We start from the raw sequence: 19,200 nt of genomic DNA on the forward strand, positions 1-19,200 counted from the left end.
CAAGGTCTGCTAGGTGGGGAAGAAAGGAAAGGAAAGGAGATTAACCCTGCTTCAAGCAATGTGAGGCACTAAATGTGCTTGAGGGATGGCTAGAAGGGTGTGGGGCATTTGACCTTTACCTCTTCACATCAAAGCACTTGAGAAAACAGCTTCCCAAGAATAGGAGCATGTGACTCAGCTGCTCCACAATCTCTTTCCTATGGAGATCAAGCACTTACAACCAAAGGCAAATGAACTGGGTAGAAAACTGAATACAGCTCCAGGAAGGATTCTCTTTCTTGAACTTCCTGTTCAATTACTGTGTGGCGGCAAAAGTGCCTGCCTGCTTGACCTCTCCTTCCCTACGGGGTGGCTGCAGACTTTACTGGAGCTAGGAGCATGCACAGGGCATGTGGAAGTGCTTAGCATTGTCATCAAGACAATAGGCTGGATTGTCAGCCTGACTAAAATCATAGGATTCATAAGCAATTGGCAATGGGGTCAGGCCCATTGACACCAGCTGAGAATTTGGCCCATAGGATAGAAAAGCAAGCTTATGTAAGGGCTTTCTGTCTCAGCTCTAAACAGTCTACCTAGTAGCTTAACTAAGGGAGCACCAGCCCTGGGCAACTTGGGGGGTATAGGAGTACAAAAACAGCAGCCGCTGCGCTGCTAGTCCAGCTGCTGCTGCTGCCGCTGCCATAGTCTACCTATGCTCTGATCACTCTAAGGAGCTACGTCTCCTTAGCCTCCCTATCACTATTTCCATTTAAGGCTTGGCTAAGCATAATTTTAACCAAAATAATTATGCCCATTTAGAAATTTATATGGTAAAATCGTTGCTAAATCCTAGTCTGGTTGGAGTTATACAGGTGTAAAGGTACTTTCAGCAGTATAGTTTATTCTCCAAAATTTGAAAAAGTATAACAATTTCTGCACTGGTAAAGCTGCATCCTGATGAGGGAGATTATTACTGTTTTAACTGTATTGGTGTCTTGAATTGGTCCAAAATTGTGCATAGATTAGGCTCAATCCATTTTTTTCAAATCTCTTTAGAGATTTATTAAGGCTCTATGACTTTGTATCTATTAGGATTTTATTAGTGGTATGATTTTCAGTTTGAGTAGGGGTTAGGGCTTGACAACCAGAAAAGGTATTTTTTAGGCTATGGTTAACTACTTCCATATTTCAAACTATGTTGAAAAGCGATGGGGCAAGACTAGAACCTCAAGTCCCAACCCTTTTGCTTCCTCAGGTTCTGAAATCTGTATTCACTATACCACTTTTATTCTGGCTTAATTTTGGAGTGGCAAAAATTTTGCCAGTACAGCTGACCATGGGAGATTTGCATTGCCTGAAAACCCACAAGAATTATTCACAAAGCTCAGCACCAGCCATTATAAAAGCAACCTGTACCTCAAAGCTAAGCATATATCCAACCCATACCCAAAGTTCAACATAGCCCCCTTGACTAACAGGATCACATGATTTACCATAGCCATAACCTGATCTTAGGCTGTGATCTCTTTAGATCTCAAAGTAAGCAGAGGAACAGGGTTGATTTTTCAGTGTTTAATGAACATCTGGGAAATGTTTGAAGCTCTGATGTTTATGTAAATGGTGTTCTTCCCTTTTTGGCCCTTTAGAGATCAAATTTCCCAGCAAAATGCTGATAAAAGTATCCTGCCATCCTTCATGTAAAATATCAAAATTATATATCACAGCTGGACTAATGTGTTCACTGATGAAATTCAGACTATGCAGAGAGCACTTACTTATGATATCCATTCAGCAATGTTGTGAACAGCAATGTATGGGTATGTTTGCTTGACACAATGCACTGCCATCTAGCCACACCCAAGCTGGCTTGGGTACTGGAAGCAGTATAGTTGCATTAGTGTGGCTCTCGGACAGGCCTAGTGAGCTCTGTGGAAAATCATTCAGAGCTAGCATGGGCATCTCTACAAAATTCTGCATTGTATCATGTATACATACCCTAAGTAAATTAGCAATGGTCACATAGGGTGCATCTACACAAGATGCTAATTGCGCAGTAGCCTAATAACAGTACGCAGTAGTGTGCTGGGCAAAACCCATGCTAATACGCTACTGCACAGTTAGCATCTGTAAAAACCCATGCGCTGGTACTACTGTCCAGTAGTGCCAGTTACTGCACATTGATTACTTGGTTATCCAAGTACTAAACTTAATGCACAGTAACTAAGGCGCATTAAAGAACATGTAGATGCACCCACTATGTAGCAGTGCTGTAACCAAAAAATAACACCGATTCTCCTCATTTCTGGTCCCATACTATGGCTTCATAAGCACAGTCCAACTCTGGAGAAACTCTAAATTTATGCTGGTATAACTGAAAATTGCTGGTCGTCAGTATATGATTACTCTCAAAAACAAATGGAGTCTATGTGGCCATCTCTGAAAGAAATTGAAGAATGACACTATCAAGATGATGAAATAAGCTGAGTCATGTTAAGGAGTAAGAAGATGAGCAAAACTCTATTCTGAACTTCACACAACAGGCTTCAACTCCATTATTGTGTTCACCATGGACCTAATTCAAAAGTCACAGAAACCAAACCTTCTTTGAGTTTGAACTAGTCTCTGCGTATGAAACCAAATTCAGCCTAGGTTTCCAAGAGAACATGGGGTACAGAACAGGCCCCCCCCCCCCCCCAAGGTGGTTTTTAGCCCTTCCAGATCAGATTATCTTGATGGCTTTCACACGTGGTCATGACTCATGTGGCACAGAACATGTGAAGCAATGACTGTGTTAGATATGTGACTAATAGCATTTGTCTGTGTCTGCTCTGTTTCTAAAATATTTTTAACCTTCATTATAATCTCTTTTTTACATCAGCATCAATACTCTGGTGGGTTTTATCCTATTCTCCTACTTGGTAAGTTGTGGTAGCCTCATGTTCTTAGAGAAGGATGTAAGTGAAGCCCCAGCACTCAGTCATTCACTCTCTTTCACTAAGTAGTTTTCTCTCCCTTGTTCTCTCCACACTAACTCTACACCACACTAACCCCTGGCTGGGATTACTTGACCCCAGCGCTCTTTCCTGCCCAGAGCAGGGAGTCGGACTCAATGATCTAACAGGTCCCTTCCAAACCTAGAAATCTATTTAATCTACTTTTAGTGAGTGAGGGTAGCCTCAGCTTAGTGGCCTCAATCCTTACATTCATACTTCCCACATTCTCCTTTCCTGAATTCCCAGCTACGTTTCTCACCCACCCTCCATGTCTCCTACCTACCAACTTCATTCTGTCCCAGTCTCCTTGATTTCCTTCACTTCCCACTAGCATCAACCATACCCCTCTCTCTCTTTGGGGCTCCCACCGATTTCCTTCCTAATCTTCACCTCTGACATCTGCCCAGTTGCCTGCGAGGTTCCCTTTCTAGTGCAGTCACTTCCCTAGCACGACTCCCGCTCCATTCTCCTCTTCTAATGCCCCATCATTCCCAGGGTCGCTCCCTTTTCCCAGTTCCACACTAGATGCAACCTCAGATTTCAGACCTGCCCAGAATGCTCTTGAATTTGATTCCCCCACCCCGCTTCCCATATTGTTTAATTTAGGAACATGGGCAAGATACAAAAACACTCATCAATGAGCAAGAACCCACTGAATCCCCTATCTAATGAAGCACCCCTCTTGGAATTGGGTATAACAAACAGAGAGAAATGTTACTGGGACCAGATGTGAAAAGATGAGTGAAACAAAGTCTCTGCTGCTATGCACTGGTAGAGTATTAAGGGAGCAGTGAAGAAGAGCAGAAAATGGAACTGCACAATGCGATACAGAGTGAGGCAGGATGCTGAACTGGACCTTCACCTCCTCCAATATAGCAATGCTTATATTCCCATGTTTTAAAACATCTATTCAAGTGCATGGGATTATGATATAAAACAATGTGGCAGCTAAAAGGATGCCACATTAAATATCTAGTAGTGGCTCCTGCTGTGAAGGGAGCATCTCACTGTCCAGGCACTCTTAAAAATTTGCCTTTGGGCATCCAGAGCCCAAAAGTTCCCTGGGTTAATGCAAAGAACACTAAGTGCATCTTGGATCAGGCTCACATACACTGGCTCCATATGGGATAGAAGCATTAGAGGGAAAATAATTTTGTGCTTCAAGAATTATTTCAGGATTCCACGGGGTGTGTCTGGCGTACAGCATGCAGTCAGCTGAAGAGAACATACTCTTTGGACCTTATCCTTTGCTGAATTCTTCCGTGGAGCTTGAGTAAACCAGAGGGAGTTTGTTTGATCTCATTGGCTCTGCGATGCTTTTGGTGCATTGCTGATGTTTCTCTGATTCACAGTAATATGCTGTCCTGTTGCTGTCTAAAATAGCCTCGAGTTATGCTTTTAGAAAAAAAATTAATTTCTACTGTTCTCTTTAAAAAGAACCTGGAGGTCTTCAGAAGCAGAATCAAGACCCTTTTTACCAGATAAGGATTCATAAAGATGCAAATCAATCTTCATGTTGATGTGAAGGTTCCTTTTTTAATTTTGAATCTACCTAGATGGTTGTGGGTTTTGCAGGCATCCAAGGCATCTGAGGTAGGTTTGGCTTTCTGCTAGTTCCCATGGCTCTGGCCTAAGACATGGTTTAAAGGACTAGTTTGTATGGCTGAATTGGAGCTATGGCAAAAGAGGAATGGCTTGTCTTACACGTGACAAAAGTCCCACTGCAGAACTGCTGAAAGACATAAGGGCACATGCATAGCTTATAGAAGTCCACAGTGTTAACAAAGGACAAAGGCTGCCTCATGCACACTGGAGTGGGCACAAGAACCATTTGGAAGCAGCATTGCCCTTTTTGAGCCTCCCTCTGTATCACTCCATGCTGATGGTGTCAATCTATATCTTCTGCTGAGGCCTAGCTCTAGTCAGCAATGGTTGGAAAACATCCTAGGGCTACTTGGTTCTCTTCTTCGCTTCCTGTTATCCCCAGTGTCCTGGGATCTGCAGCTGCCCAAGTGCCAGTCTAGCTGGTAATGGTCCCCTCAGGTCTGCCAGCCATGGCACAGCAGGCATAGGAAACACCCCTAACACACACCTCTGCTGTAGCTCTACATGCACTTGGGATTCCTCTAACCCTATGGGAGTCCCTAGCAAGGCAACTGAGGGCAGTTTATGAGTGCGCTGCCTGACCAGCACCAAGGCAGTGAAGCTAACCCAATCCAGTGTAAGCAGACATGAGAGCCCTCACATTTGAAGTAAAGGATGCTGACCCTGGAACTTCTAAAATAGGAATCTACACAGCTCCAGTAAGTAAGCAAGCTCCACTGGCTTCACTGGCCAAGCCTGCAGGGCTTGACAATCAACCCAGTGGCCTTGCTCTGTTTGAATGTGATGCCACAGCTTTTGGATGGTGCTTTCAGTTAGTTCTCCCACTCTGGGAAATGTTCCTAGTCCTTAAAGCTCAGAGGTCAGGGGAAAGTCAAACACTGGGAGGAAGTAATAGGAGGTACAGTGGCTCCTTTCCTCCTCCCCTTCCACCTGCTGCTTGTGCTAGTTCTGGGCATCCAAGAACTGGTTGATGGCAGCCTTCCATGCCAACCTGCATAACACCCCATCATAGCGCAGCCCCACTTTCCTCATTGAGTTGATAATGTTTGCACCCAGAATGAGAGAGAGAAGAAATAAGAACAGCAAAGGCAAGAAGAAGATGGGGAATTATACTGAGCCCTAGGATTTGAGGAAGGATAGGGTGAATCTGGCTGGGGGAGGGCAATGTGGGTGTATACAGAGCCATTGGCAGGGGAGAGAATGGGAGATACGAGGGCAAAGGAAACTCTAGAAAGAAGAGAAACTTTGGGGGGGGGGGGGGAATCACACAGAGCCTGCAGCATAGGGGTGAGGATGGGAAATAATGGGAGGGTTGCACATGGAGAGGGAAACATGAGGGAGAAGGGAGAGAGTTATAGGCAGCCCCTGATGCAGAGTGGGGTGGGAGCGTGTCACACAGAGAGGTTGCAGGGGACAGGAACAGGGAAATGCACAGAGCCCCTGAAGGTGTGACCTAGTGAAGCCAGAGTTGCCAGGAGGAGTATGGAGCATAGTCAGCAAATACACTTCATAATTATGTGGCTGCTTTAATCAGACATTCAGAGAGGGTGGCTGAGAATCATTTCTGAAACAAAGACCCATTGCACCAGATTCCCTATTACCCTGTACACTGCACTTCCATTTACACGTATGTGACCACAGCACAGATCCTCTGAGTATGAGGCACTTTACCTGCTAGGAGCTTGCACGGGCCCAGGCAGGCACACACTCCGCCAGACCACCAAGAACCAGCTCCTAAAGAGTGAGTGGACTTGAGCTTTTCGGAATGGTTTGGATCAGGTGAGGACAGAAGCTTGTTCCACCATTTACTTTAAAGCCTGAGTATAAAGGTGCCAGACTGCCAAGAGAAAGGGGTGCTGCACTGAGCAAAACTAAGCTGGCATTTATGTGCATGAGGATAGTGGAGGGTAATGAGCTGCATATGTGTAGTGTACTTTCGTACACAGGCATACATGTGTGTATATGAGCCTGCCTTGCATCTTCAGCACTTTGAATGACTTCTTTTTCTACTCCTGCCAGCATGGGAAGGCAGCCTCCCACCGGTCCCCCTTCTCTGACTTACCAAGTGATGCCGCTAATGTTTCGGGCGCGTCCATCTAACCGATGCAAATATTTAAAGCTGTTAAATTGATGGACTGAATAAATAGGATTAGCTCCCTGTGCCCGAGGGGGGAGCTCCACTGGTTACACAGATTGATAGGAAGACAACAGGGAAGGCTGACGAGGAGAAGATTGTTTTCAAGCCCGCAAGAATAAACTATCTGGGAGGTACACAGATAGCTTCCAATCTGCTGGTGATTGGATTAGACATGCTCTTAAATGTGAAGTGCCTATACAAGTCTGAGGCTTAGCTGGTGCCGGTCTGCTGAGAACCTGCCGAGGTGCTGGTGTAAGGATTCTTGCCACCCCAGCAGGCCTTGGAGACGTCTTGCTGTCACAGGACAGAAAGCCCCCGCTGCTGGGCCCTGTCTAGCCCACCATTCCAGGCATCAGATCTTTAACCCATTCTCAGTGAAAGCTGAGATCCTTTGCTGCCATCTGTTCACATGACGTGGCTTTACAATTGGCCGTGTAACATCCCAAAGGGAAGCGTGAAGCGCCCTCTCGCTGAGTGGTAGCAGGAAATCTCTCTCTCACTCACTCTTTTTGTCCAGATGAAGAATTCGAACGTCTTTCATGGTCTGTTTAAAATATAAAGCGGGTTTTTGACACATTTTTTTTCATCTATGCTTGTCAGGGCATTGATTATTGTCTCTAACAGAAATGTGAGCCAACCCTCCTCTCTCTGCGCCCCCCCCCCCTTTTTTTCCCCCTCCTTTCCTGAGCTAGGAGATTTAGATTAATAACTCCAAGAATTTTAGCTGCTCTTTTTTTTTCCAAAGTCAATTTCAGAACCAAAATAATAATAAAAAGGTGTAAGTTTATGCATGAGCTACTCAGAGGAATGAGAGCAAGTGGCTTTGATGGAGATCTTACACAGGTTTATAGAAAAATAACTTGGAAGATTTTTGAACAGGACAAAAAGAAGCCAATCAAAAACATTTCTGGTTTGGAGTGGAAGAAAAGTTAAATTAATTTTCCAGGTGTGAGTCTTTTGTAAACTGTACAATTGTGTAGGAACTGGTTCTTTACAAAAATGCTACACACGACCAAGTTTTTAGTCTATGAGAAAATTTGGGGTTGGAATGCCAATGGCTAACCACTATTTTGACAGTGATTAGGACACCTACATCCCTGTGTATCAGCACCTACCTAAATCTTTACCTCTTTTTTAATATTTGCATATTTGATATTTTAAATAGTTAGCTCCACATTTGGTAGTGGTGCATATATATAAGAAATGTAATATATATGTATGAAAAAGAAATAATATAATGAGAGAGAGAGAGAGAAAGAAAGAGAGAGATGCATGCACACATGCACATATATTGTATTGTATTCTATTTCTTTTTTTCTTCATATTTCTTTATCATTCCTTATTCTGGCTTGATGCCTAAATCTGGCCCATGAGAGGACTAAGCTGTCATGAACTGGTTGACACAGTACAATTATGTTTTCCTCTGTTGCAGTTCAAGGGCATTAGCATGGTTTATAAGACTAGAAGAGACGTTCCGGGTCATTAAGCCCAGCCCCTAGTCATCTCAGGCAATTCTACAGCACAAAGGATGCTCAAAGAAAAAAAGTTGGGAGGTGTTATTATTCCACCTTATGCCTGGGGAGACCAAGGCACAGCACAAATAAACGATTCATTCCCAAGGGCACAGTGAGTTAGTAATGGAGCCCTGAGAGAGAATCCAGGTCTCTTTCTGCCCTCATCACTGCTCCACGAGATGAATTCTGTACTAAACATGACTGCAGGTATCTTTGTAAGTATGGGCCAATCCAGGTGGCAAAAATCAGTGGCCTAACTACATCTGACTCATAGCATTTCTTCCTGGGAAGAAGGGTGGGTATTTTGTACCACCATGAGACACCAACTAAACAAAATAGCCAAAATTTATGGGAGCACTGGAATTAAAAAAAAAAAAAGAAAAGAAAAAAGAAATTACAGAGGCAATTTTTCCAAGTATTGTAAAGCTTGCTGATTGACCCAAGCAACTGTATTGTCTAAAACAGGGGTCAGCAACATTTTGGAGTGGGAGATAGCTTTAACAGAATTTCTCTGTAAGCGGAGGTCACTTCCAACCCAATCCATGCCACCACCCTCACAGTCACTACTTTCCCTTCCAGTGCCAACACAGCTTCTTCCCATCACCTGACTGCTGCACAGGCAAAGCTCCACAAGGCCAAAACCCCCACTGCTGAAACATCACAGAAGCCCCTCAAGGTCTGCTGGTTGGATCTGGCTCATAGACTGTAGGTTACCAACCCTGATCTATGGCATAAACACCAAGATGCCAAGGTAGTTTCACTCCCCACCAAAAATCAGAATCCACCAAGCACTGCACAGGTGAGCTAAACAGAAGAGGAAGAACAGCATATGCACTCCTTTTCTCCAACATTGCCATGCAAGATGCTTTTCTAATTTAGTTGACTGCATTCTGGAGAGCCCTGTAAAGTATAGCTGGCTGATGGTGCCAGGAGCTACAGAAAGCTTAGAGGCCAAGCCTGGTGAGCTGAGGATGGACCAATGTTCATTCCTTCTGTGACTCAGTGGGCTGTACCAGGAAGGGAACACTGCAATGAGTACTAACCACATCTTTCTTAAGGAGCCCATGACTTACGCAAGCAGTGGGGAATAGTGCCATACACACTGTCCACTGAAGCTGGCAGGAAGACTGTGAATCCTTCCATTGACTTTTGTGGGCATTAGGGCCATCCATTAGCCCCCCAAAATATCAACAGTGTCCCAAGTCTTTGTGCTGGTGCAGGAAACAATAGTGAACCATATGCTTAGGGTTTAGTTCTGATCATCCCTAGACCAGATTTATAGCAGCATAGCTCCACAGACTTCACGAACATTACTCCTGTTCCTGGGCAGGGAAAGATTCTGTTTCCCAAATCCTCCACAATTACTTTTAGTCATCTTTATTGCAGTGGTGTAACTAGGATGGGACAACAGGGCAACTGCCCCAGACACCAACGGGGATGGCAGGGTAGATTGCAATGGCAGCATCAGGTAGAAGTTGCCATAGCTCCTGTGGACAGGAGCCACCCCAGGTGCTCTGCAGCATTGTCATGATGCTGCTTTATTGTCCTAGGAATCTTCACCTTCTCCGGGTGCTTCACTTCCTCCATCCCCCTCAACGTTTGCAGCAGTTCCTGTCATGTAAGAACATTTGAAACACATAAAACTTATCAACATGGTACACAAAGCAATGCACCAAAGATCTCTGGGAAATCTATTTTGTTCAATCACAAATGATGTTTGAATGCAAAAGTAGACCAGTGGAACTATATACTTAACTCTCCTGTTATGCATGGCAATCTGAAGACCAGCCTGAACTAAACCAGAACCTATGTGTCCAGCCAGTGCACAGCACTGCAGTACAATGTGTTTTGTTCTCTTCCTAGAGAGACACCCATCATGTCATAATAATTTTTAAAAAAAATCCCTATTTACGTACTCACACTATAGGTATCCTCAGCTTCTTCATTTTAGGGAGGGTTGGAGGAGTCTTGGAGAAATACATCTCCTTCTGTTATTGAGGGAATTCCAAGCCATGGTGTTTTGGATTACAACCAAGAGCAGTGGTCTCACTGTGCTTGGTGCTATACACATGTAAAAGAAGGATCAGCCCCTAACCTGTAGAGATAACATCCTAAACAGACAAGACAGACAGTGTCGGGTGAGGGGAGAGATACAGAAAAAAAAAAGGGATGGACTCATGGTCCATGGAAGACCCAAGAATAGGACCCAGGATAAAACCCTGGTCACATGGACATCAATGGCCAACCTCCTTTGACTTCAGGTTTGCTCCAAATCTCCTCACGGGTTCTCCATGGAACTGTGGTGTCAGTGATGCTACAAATGGTGTAAAGACCTCTACAAGCCACCTCCGGGCTGCTAAATGGCTCCCTGAACCAACCAGCAACACCCTCTATTGCCAGCCACAAGGAGTGGCAGCTTAGTTGTCTAAGATGCAACTGGTCTAGTGAACTGATGCCAGGACTCAGAACAAGGGAGCCTCATGGCCTTGGTTAAGTCACTTAACCTTTCTGCTTTAATTTATAACCTGAAAAAGAAGGATTATACCTCCCCTGGTATTGTTGCTATGATGTTCAAAGAACCCAGGACAGGAAGAGACCTGGATCACTGAGGTCAGACCCCTGCTGTTCTGGGCCACAACAACATCAAATCCCTCTAATCCACTGATTAAGCTCCGTGTTGTGCTATGTTCAGAGCCAGGAGACAAAGTCGGTGAACTTGAGTGTGACTTCAATGACTGCTTAAATGTCAGCATGTCTTGAAGAGCTTTGCTGAACAGGGAGACATGTGCTTAAAACTAAGCACCCCTGGACTGGGGTCAGGTTCTGAGGTAGCTGATGACTGGGTGGATTTGAGACCCCAAGAAACACTGTGTCCTTTTCACAGAGAACTGCAGCTCCCTTGAGGCAATCCTGGCACTTAGCAGTGCTCTTTGGCCCGACTACCTGCCTGAAGTATGTATGAGCCATCAATTCTAGTGAAAGACACATTGTATAGCCAGCCCTCCCATGTTCTTCTTGAATTCCTGCCAGTCCTCCACCTGAATTGTTCATGTCTCCATTTTTCCCCCCCTGCCTCCCAACCTTCACATTCTGAATTGTTCACAAGCATCTGAATAATGCATGGTATTTCTCTGGTTTTCTATCCCTGGCTATACTCGCTAGAGTCCAGTTTGTACTGAATGCTCTTTGACCCTGGGGGGAATCCCGGCATCTCCCAACATCGGAATTTTTCAGAAACTTCCCTTTATCTGTAAAATAGATAAAGGCCATGAGCTGAGAGCCAAGGTGATTGAATTTCTGCGCCTAGCTCTGATACCAACTTGTGCACAATCTTTCCTCTACCGCAGTGCCGCTCCCTGTGAAATGGGGATCTGTGCCGTAGCAAGGTGGGGGTGAGCAGGGAGACTGCCCCAGGCACCAAAGCAAAGGAGCACCAACAGGTGCTGCGCAGCCCGAGTAGGGCGTGGGACAGAGCCATGAGCGGATCGTTTGAGGGGGCGCAGGGATAGGGGGAAGGTGGTTCCCGCTGCTGCTTGCACTCCTGGGCAAGCATGGTGGGGGGGTGTCCCCTGGATTTCCCCCAGATCTGTGTATAGGGTGAAAATGGGCTGCCACTGCAGGCTTTGCACCAAGTGCCAAACTTAGTTGCTATGACACTGATGGGGATCATAATGTTCATCTGAAGGTGGAGAGCTCCTGCACTGATTGCTGAAGCAATTCTTGGAGGAAGGTTGTCACAGAAATGCAAACCACCTCCCAGGCGTATCCTTCTTAGAGCAGAATAACTCAAGTGACTCCAGTGGCATCATTCTGGACTTTCACTTGCTCAAAGGAGCAGCATTTGACCCTAGATCTCTAGAGTATTTTGCTTGCCTTTTTTCTGGTGCAATCCTGGGTCAACTATACTCAAGACAGTTTTCTCAAGCATGTTTAACTGAAAGAATGGCTACCCCTACTGAACAGAGCAGGCAGGCATTGGCCAGGGAGGGCACGGTGTGGAGCGGGCAGAGAGGACCTGTATGTTTGTAAAATCTGGCCTAGATGCTTTGGAAAGTCTCAACCCATTAGTACATGTTTAACTTCAAGTCTATTGGAGTTCTAGGCCTGGGTCACATGTTAAGCAGGTGTTCATGTGTTTTGCTTACTTGAGGCTCAGCATTTCCTCCAAATTGTACCATTAGCAATTGTGACCATGCTCCCCACTGAGCCTGCATCAACATCCTCTGCACAAGCCATCCTGTCCACAGCAAAGTAGGCTGTGTTTTAGATGTGGTCTCACCAGAATGAGAGAGGGGTGGACTCGCACCTCCTTGGTTTATCACTTGATGCCTCTGTGCACAGCCTGAAATTTTATTTACTTTCCTTGCCTGCCTTACAGCATTGCAGACTCACATCTAATTTGCTCTCATCACCCTGAAGTCTCTCAGCATGATTACTTCCCAAAGTTCTCCTTCCTGCCAAATAGTCGTTTCAGAATATTTTCCCCCAAATGGATTAGCTTATTTAATGATCATATTCCTAAGCACTATTCTATCTCTTTGTGCTCTCTCTCTGCCTACACTACTGTGCACAACCCATCTCATATCAGTACCTTCTACCAAATTAATATGTCCTCGCTTGTCCTGGAAATTAGCTACTCATGAGTCATTTCAATATAATCAAACTCTCTGTGTCTTCACTAATATTTGACAAAGGAGATCACATCCTAGTCCTTGATATGTTGTTCACACCTTCTTCTGCATTATAAATGGCACTAAAACCAGTGTTAACTCTAACCATAAGAGCTCATCTCCTTGACATCTGTCTACAGTTTGGTATGCACCATTGACCATTTTCCATTGTGTAGTGAGTTTGCAGTTTACAGGACTGTACTAACAACCAAGCCAGCTGAAATTAAAGAATTCAAGAGTCATGAAACAGTATATGAGATTCTTTACTAAGCTCTGTTCCTACCACATCTGCAGCAGTCTAGTCACCCACTAAATCAGGTAAATCCATCCAAGTAGTTCTTTTGCTGTGTAAATGCACCTTAACGGCTTAGGTTTCATGCACTTTTACAATTATATCATACATGCGTGCACACATACACACAAACCTCTGTATTCAATAAATAAAAGAAAATGTGGAACTACGAAGGGTTGAATGAGTGCATGTGGCCACTCTTGAACAGAGAATAGCTCAGGCTTTGCAGCCAGGGCTTTGCAACACTATGGCCTTTATACAATAGAAGGTCAAAACTAAAGGGGTCTTCTGAAATGAGCAGCCTGCACCATTTCCTTGAGGGCAGTACTTAGAGGTCACTGCTCCCCTCTCATATGCGAGTTCATGTCAGGCATCGTGGCTGATTTTATGAGCTGCAAAGTGATTGCATGCCTGAGTACTAGAGGGCAGGGGGTCAGGACCTTAGTCTAATGCTGGCCAACTGGCAGCCCTTGGGATTCAGGTAGCCTGTGGGAAAGTCTGTGTTCCAGACTGATTCAGATTCTGCCTCCTGTTTCTCCACTGCAAATTTTCCTTTTCCCCCACATCAGGTCCCCTCCTGTCTTCAAAACAGAATTATGGCACTTTGTGAGGCCTCTCTGGACTCCAGGGGAAGTTGGAAGGCCCTGAATTCATTTGCACAACTGAACACAGGGACTCACAGGAGATACTCACCAGGCCCCAGCCTGGAGACAGCTCTGTGGTAGGTAAAGGATGTGAGAAGCAGCAGTCTGGTGAAGCAACCAAGAAAGGCTGATATTCCCTGCTCACAAAGGATAGGAAAGCTGATGCAAATGCTTAATGAGGCAGGCTTTCAGTGACAACTGTTCCCAACTTTTCCTGTCCTTTGGTCTGCTAGAATCCTCCTCCACTCACCAAATGAACCCCATCTGCATCACCTACTGCACTGCCAAACCCTTCTATTTCTCACCCCATGACCAGCTTGCTCTTCTTATGGTCTTGATACTATTCCCAAAGAAATTCCTGACGCTTCTTAGGTACCATTTCCCTGAGAACTAATCTCTCTCCCATGAAAGGGATTGGGAATTTTTTCTTGAGATAGAATGCCATTTAGGTCAGGCCCATTGACTATAATGGACTGGACTGACTATTGGCAACACATCATTTTATGAGATGAATTTTACTCGCTGTTCTGTTGGGCTTCATCTGTATGCAGTTTTTTGTAATGATATCACTATATTTGCATGGAGGGGTTGATTCCTTTACCAATAGAATCATACTGGTACAAAATCTGATTGGATGCAGTCATATTGGTATACTAATGCTACATACTAATATAGATTATTGCCCTTCCCACATAACAATAGCCTATACCAATGTAAAGAGTTTTCATAGTATAATTGCAGCCCCATTTTGCATTTGGCATAGTTTTAACACCTCCCAGTAGGCTTAAAGCAATTCAGCTTTCCAGAGCAGTGAAGCCTTTGAGGAAGTATCTATTAAGTGGCCATGTCTACACAAAACACTGACTGTGCAGTAACCCAATACTACAATGCAGTAGCACTGCATGGCAACAATTAGGCTACTGTGCAGTAGTGTCACAAAAAAAGACATTTGTTGGCACTACTGCACAGTACTTGGGTTACTGCCCAGTCATTTAGTACTTGTTTATACAAGTACTAAATGACTGTGCATTAACAACTGCACAGTCAGCATCTCATGTAGATGCAGCCAGCGAATGCAATACCTGTACATTTGGTTAGAAGTGACTTGAAGATTGGTTTAAGAAAACGAATTTCAGCCTTCGGAACCACTCTACAGCTCTTTGCCACTATTTCTGCAGCAAGTCCTTGCTCCTCTTAGGTCACTACTCTAACTTTGTAACTGAATGCCTAGGTTCATATATCACGTTGTATTTACTTCCAGACTGGTTGACTCCAGTCCAAGATGGATGCACCTCTAGTCGCAAGCTGAGACATTTCAGTAGGTCTTTGTTTCACCCATAGGGGGCAGTGGTACCCATGCAAACTAAGGAGCAAAGTATGAAGATGAGCCATCAGTGTGATGCTGTAGCCAGTAGGGCAAGTAATACTCTCGCATGAATCATTTGGTGCATCTCCAGCAAAACCAAGGAGGTTATTCTTCTGCTCTACTCAGCACTAGTGAGACCACAGCTGGAGTAGTGCATCCGGTTCAGGGCACCACAAATTAACAAGGACATGTACAAGCTTGAGAGAGTCCAAAGAAGAGCCACCCATATGATCAAAGTCTTAAAAGGCAAGCCATACAAAGAAAGGCTGAAGGATCTGGGGCTCTTCAGCCTGAGGAAAAGAAGGCTGAGAGGGGACCTGGTAGCAGCTTACCACTACAGTAGGGGAGTACATCAAGGGCTCAGTGAACAACTGTTCACCAGGGCACCCAAGGGGAAAACTAGGAGTAATGGCCACAAACTCCTGGAAGACTGTTTCAAACTCAACATCAGGAAAAACTTCTTCAAAGTCAGAGTTATCTTTCCTGCTTGGTTCAAGGGGCTGAACCCAATGATCTTCCAAGGTCCTTTCTGGTCTTACAGTCTATGAATCTATTAAAACTAGCTTGCTCAGTGAAGGAACTACATCAAGGCAGGTCAGGAAATAAACCTTATTTGATTCAAACTGTCTCTCATGAAAACAAGAGAGGGGAGCCTATTTTATGCTTGGTAAGTCAAGTCATTGCTATCATTCATTCCTTTCCTCTGAGGATATGGATAGAGGTTGGGTTTATCTACCTTGAAATAGCTTGATATAAATTAAACATGATACTTTATTTCCAACATCTGTACAAGACAACTAAGCATGAAGTCTAAGGCAACAGTTCTGTAGCTCTGCACTTTGAAGTTATTTGATATGTAACCCCTCTGTCAGTCACTGTTTGGCAGTATGAAGGGCTAGGATCTAGGGGTTTCTGCTAGCAAACTCAAATCATACCAGCTAGCTCCACTCCCCTACCCTTCCCCACCCCTCATACATACACACACACACACACACTTCGAAATCTGGAAATACTAAATGACACCACTAAGGTGCTCATGAGGATGAAAATTTTCCCATCCACAAGCAGGGAGTCCCTGGGGTTAACCAAACTTTAATAAATGCAAAAAGGGAGAAATACATATAAAGATAGCATAGAAAAACCTGAATAATAATTTACTAGTAGGTGAGTCGGCTCCTCCAAAGGACATTGGCAGCAGTCCTGAACCCAGCCCTCCTCCCACAGTTGTGAGGCTTGTGAAATAGCTGCCAGTAATCACTTTTCTCCACTTCATGCCACTCTGTTTTTGTAGCTCAGAGGAGTCCAGGTCCTAGAGCAAGTCAGTCTCTGCCTCCATATGGTATGCAGTTTTTAGGAGCAATACTGTCACACCAGAAGCAATGCCACCCTATAGTTCTGGGCAGGAAGACTCTCCCTCCCCAAAGTCTTTCATACAAAGTGCTTGCCCCAGGCACTTGCTCCCTCTGACTGCAGATCCAAGAGGAACTGGGCACTGTTATTTTGCCCCAAGTGGCACAATTTGCCCCACAACGAAGTGCATGTTGGGGCACATGCACTGAAGCAAAAATCCCCAGCTCAAATTTATGCCACTCCTATTTGAGCTGCTGCAAACCCACATGCCTGGGATGTGCCCAAAGGCTCTTCTAGACGGACCTTCTTCACTTTCTCTTCTTCTGGTAAGTGAATCAGTGGCATTCAGAAGCTTCACTCCATCCTTAGCATGTTATAGGATCAGTCCTACAGGGAATCTTTTTCTTCCTTTTTCCCCGCTATTTTTTTTAACCAGAGCCTGAGCAGGGCCCTTTCACCCAATCACTACAGACTACAGTATGGTTAGGGTAATATTATACTACATGGTATTATAGTATCAGCCTCATCGTACTACATGATACAGCCTGCTGGTACATCTTACACCATTCTCTTTCTCATTCATTTTCATACATGACTCATAGTATTTTACCCAATTCCAGAATTTATCGACCTGTCAACAAAAGTGTCCCATAATGCACTGCATATTACTGACATGCAAATGAATTGGATCCCTCTCTGGTCACTTCCCCAGCTCATCGACACATGGCAGAAGAGGGCTCCCTCCCTCCCTCCCCTATATGGCCCCTTTCCAGTACCCCGACAGTAAGGTTCAAATCCTTCCAGATTCCACAGGAAACAGCTGGAGGGAATGAACCCCTCCCTCCACACCCAGAGTCTAGAGCAGGGTTTCCTAAACTGTGGTATGTGTTGAGGTACACAAATATCTCTGGAGAGTATGCAGGAGAAATTGTGTAATAGCAGATTCAATTTTCAGTAAATAATAATTGGCATTTAAGGGGTTAAAATATAAAATGTACACTGGTAGGGATATGCAGGCAGCTGGTAAATCTAGAAGAAAAAATTTGGGAACCTGTGGTCTAGAGGAAGCTGGAGTGTAAGGTCTGCACCCTCAAGCTCAGGGCCATGGCCTGACCAACACCACAGCCTATCCCAGCCTTCTACCTGTTTTGCTCCTCCCAGAGCCTGGATGGTGCATCCCTAAGACTTCCTTCAATGCCTAAGACTCCATCCTCTTCCTAGGACCTAAGTGGCTGGTTCATAACATCTGACCAGCCACATCTATTTAAGACCAGGGAGAGGCATAGGAAGTGTCTGGGCAATTCTGGCTTTGATATTACAGTTCTCCAGTCTGGTAACCTTGATTCCCCAAATGTGGCCACTCATGTCCCAGCATTGACATTTTGCCTGGACCATCCATTCAGTAAAGAGGGCCTGGTATGGATCCAATTCATTTGTCAGTGCCTTTGGACCTCTGTGCTTTGGACTCCAATTCTCTGAGAGACCAGCAAGCCATGTTCCATGGTTGAGCTACATTTCTCATGATTTTACCCTTCTTGGAAAGAGGGGGCAGAACATCATGGGAGTCCCAAGCAACTGAACTACCCAATGGATCCAGGATACTATGACAGCATTACTAAGGTGAGCTATTGAACTCTTTTCAACCTAAAGATATATTTACTATTAGGTATATAAAGAGTGGCTAAATGAATGACATGTGCAGGTATTACAGTCTTTTCAAATAGAAGGGTTTCTCCTCAAACCCTCAACTAAAGCCAGCATGCACCTCGCTGTGTTGAATGAATACACTTCTAGAAGTACGGGATAGCTTCCTGAGATGCTATCCATGAGGAATGCTCACAGCTGATGTACCAACTTGGGCAGCAGGCAAGATAAAGAGCAAGAACTCTGGTAATAGCTGGCTAATGAAGGTAGTACTAACAATTATGGTTGGTAACTATGGCTGGCACCAAGGAGAGCATCTGAAGGTAAAACCTGCTCCAGCTTTATTGAATGAACCTTGGATTACAAAAAGAAAATAAGGTTAGAGTATTTCTTGGAAGCAACATGCAGCAGGATGTCGTAGCTGTTGTGAAAAATAGTCAAAGGTTACTGCAAAATCTATAGATGTAGCTGAAGAAATTAGTGGGTCAGGGTTATGGCCAGTGCAAAGGGCTGTCATGGATGGCATAGCTTCAGGAAGCTATCCCATTTTTCCAGAATTTCATCCCTTCATCACAGTTAGGTGCAGGCTGACTTTAGTTAAGGGCAGGGGGCGTATTCAGGATAGGCAGCTGCAGCGTGAGAAGGTCTCATAGAAAGGTGCTCAACCTCCAGCCCATGGGCCAGATGTGGGCTGCAGGGCTCTCCACAGGTTGGGAAATTTGGCAGTGGGTGAGCAGTAACAATTAATACTTCCCCCCCCCTTCCCCCACTTCCAAATTCCCAAGTCTTGTGCAGTGGGCTGAAGCCAGGTCATGTCCCCTTCCCTCCACTCAGCCAGGTTGGGACCAAGCCATGCCCTCTTTTCCCCATAGAGCCAGACCACACCCCACTCCTCACAGCTGGATCAGGGTCAGGTCATGCCCCCTCCTCCCCACCACCCAGGGCTGGGTTGTGGCCAGGCCAAGTCCCCTTCACCTGAGTGGTTGGCTCAGAGCTAGGCTGCCCC

At 45.0% G+C, this 19,200-nt stretch overlaps 1 long non-coding RNA gene across 1 annotated transcript in view; it reads right to left on the reverse strand.

The window, feature by feature from the left end:
• Positions 1-2,683: 2,683 nt before the first annotated feature.
• The window catches only part of LOC109281892 (uncharacterized), a 56,057-nt gene continuing 39,540 nt past the window's right edge, over positions 2,684-19,200 (reverse strand). Inside the window, exon 4 of the long non-coding RNA XR_002088676.2 lies at positions 2,684-7,258. This is a non-coding gene — a long non-coding RNA (uncharacterized LOC109281892). The remainder of the gene's footprint in view (positions 7,259-19,200) is intronic.

Source organism: Alligator mississippiensis, chromosome 4 (genome assembly GCF_030867095.1).
Source record: "Alligator mississippiensis isolate rAllMis1 chromosome 4, rAllMis1, whole genome shotgun sequence".
Taxonomy (NCBI): domain Eukaryota; kingdom Metazoa; phylum Chordata; order Crocodylia; family Alligatoridae; genus Alligator; species Alligator mississippiensis.